The sequence below is a fragment of the Myotis brandtii genome, unplaced genomic scaffold (assembly GCF_000412655.1).
Source record: "Myotis brandtii unplaced genomic scaffold, ASM41265v1 scaffold1470, whole genome shotgun sequence".
NCBI classification, from domain to species: domain Eukaryota; kingdom Metazoa; phylum Chordata; class Mammalia; order Chiroptera; family Vespertilionidae; genus Myotis; species Myotis brandtii.
In genome coordinates, this window is record NW_005355293.1 from 470,140 (window position 1) to 472,870 (window position 2,731).

Below are 2,731 nucleotides of genomic sequence, written 5' to 3' on the forward strand. Positions count from 1 at the left end.
AGATATCAAGTAGGTGTAACATGTTCTCAAAAAATTAGGGTTGGCACGCAGAAGAATTTTGAGTCAGAGATTTTGCTGGTTTTGGCACGCACTCACAAAAAGGTTGTCCACCCCTGTCCTAAGGGTTTTAGGAGCTGTGTGCCCCTTATGAGGAGGAAAATCAAATACAGTCATGTGTTGTTTAACAATGCGAATACATTTGAGAAATGCTTCATTAGGCAATTTTGTCTTTGTGTGAACAAAGAATGCACTTATACAAAGCTATGTAGTCTAGGCTACAAACCTGTACAGCATGTGACTATACTGAATACTGTAAGACAATGGTAAGTATTTGTGTTTCTAGATATATATTAATATAAAATGGTAATAGTATAAAAGACAAAAAAGTGGCACCCTAGCCAGTTTGACTCACTGTAATAGAGCGTTGGCTTGCAGACTGAAGGGTCCCAGGTTCGATTCTGGTCAGTTGCAGGCTCAATCTCTGTGTGGGAAACAACCAATTGATGTGTCTCCCTCACATGGGAGGGAGATGTTTCTATGTTTCTCTCTGTGTGTCTCTTCCTCTCCCTTCCACTCTCTCTCTCTAAGAAAAAAAAAAAGGCAAGTGTTTTGATATACCTGTGTAGGGTACTCACCTTACCATAAATGGAGCTTGCAGGACTGTAAGTTGCTGGGTGAGTTAGTGAGTGGTGAGTGAAGGTGAAGGCTAGGACATTACTTGTGCACTACTGTAGACTTTACAAACACTGCACATTTAGGCTGCACTAAACTTCTTTTTTAAAATCCTTTCTTTAATAAGTTAACCTTAGTTTACTGTAACTTTTTTACTTTATAACCTTTTTAATCGTATTAACTTTTGACTCTTGTATAATAGTTTAAAACACAAAAATCTTTATATCCTTATTCTATAAGCTTTTTTCTATATTATTATTATTATTTTTACTTCTTAAGCTTTTTCATAAAAAACGATGACACACACACATTAGCCTAGGCCTGATCGGGCTCAGTAATATCACACTGTCTTCCACCTCCACCTCCTGTCCACTGCAAGTTCTTTAGGGCAATAACAGGCATGAAGCAGTCATTGCCAATGAAAACAATGCCACCTTCTGGAACAACTCTTGAGGACCTGCCTGATGTGGTGTCACTCTTTCCAGAAATATGTCCATGATAGTTGTTATTTTTATCATCATAGATTTTCTTATAAGCAAGTAATGCACCATGACTATTCCTCCTTATTAATAAAAACCTTTTGGTGTTGGTGTTTATGTTTTCAAACTTTTTAAGGAGCTCGTTGAGGTCTATAAAAAGCGTCTTATAAATCCTTCACTGTGAATTTTCTTGGAGGTTCTTCTTTCTCACCTCCTGCAGTTTCCTTTCCTCTTGTCTCTTCTTCAGCTGTGCATTCCTGTTCCCGTTCCAACAACTCCCCATTAGTCAATTCCTCTGGAACCACCACCGGAAGCTGATCAATGTCATCCTTATTCACTTTAGGTTAAAGTTATTTGCATTCTCAACCATAGCCTTGTTGATGTTTGCCACCTCCTCATCCTTGGCAAATATTTTGGTATCATGAGCAAACTTTTTAAAAGGCAAGTGTTTTGATATACCTGTGTAGGGTACTCACCTTACCATAAATGGAGCTTGCAGGACTGTAAGTTGCTGGGTGAGTTAGTGAGTGGTGAGTGAAGGTGAAGGCTAGGACATTACTTGTGCACTACTGTAGACTTTACAAACACTGCACATTTAGGCTGCACTAAACTTCTTTTTTAAAATCCTTTCTTTAATAAGTTAACCTTAGTTTACTGTAACTTTTTTACTTTATAACCTTTTTAATCGTATTAACTTTTGACTCTTGTATAATAGTTTAAAACACACACAAAAAAATCTTTATATCCTTATTCTATAAGCTTTTTTCTATATTATTATTATTATTTTTACTTCTTAAGCTTTTTCATAAAAAACGATGACACACACGTTGGATGTCTGGGAGCATTATAAACAATAAGCAAAATCTTGAAAGGTATTCTCCAAACAATACTTCTCTATTTCTCTGGCATAGCATTTCAGGAGGGCATCTTAGAAGAGGAGCAGGGTCATCTGTGACATCTTCATAATCCTATAGTGCACTGGCAGTGTTTGCTTATTGATATGCTTGAAGGCCCCGGGGTCTCACTGTGCCAGATCACAAAGGGTTTCAGTTTGTGGCCTGCAACAAGGCCCATTATCCTGTCCTTAAAAGCCTTGAAACCTGGCATTGACTTGGCCTCCTTATGCACGAAAGTCTTTTCAGGCATCCATTTCCAGAATAGGGCATATAATATCCAAAATATCCATATTGAACATTTGCTCTGGGAAGTAATTTTCCTGTACAATCAGCTTATCTAGAGTTTCCAAAAATTCTTCAGCTGCTTTCACATCATAGTCTGACTCACCACTTCACATTATGTAAGGAATATTGATTCTTGAATTATTGAAACCACCTAGAGCTAGCAGTAGATTTAACTTCATAGTTGAGTCTCGCCTTTTCTTTCAACACTGCAAATAAACTTTTTGTTTTGGCCATGACCATCATGGTGCTGAGAAGAATATGTTTGTGCATCTGGACTTTAATCCAGATCATTAGAAGTTTCTCCATGTCTGATATGTACCTTCCTCAAATTTGTGTTAGTCTTGTCCAGCTGGTGTGGCTCAGTGGTTGAGCATCAACCTATGAACCAGGAGGTCATGG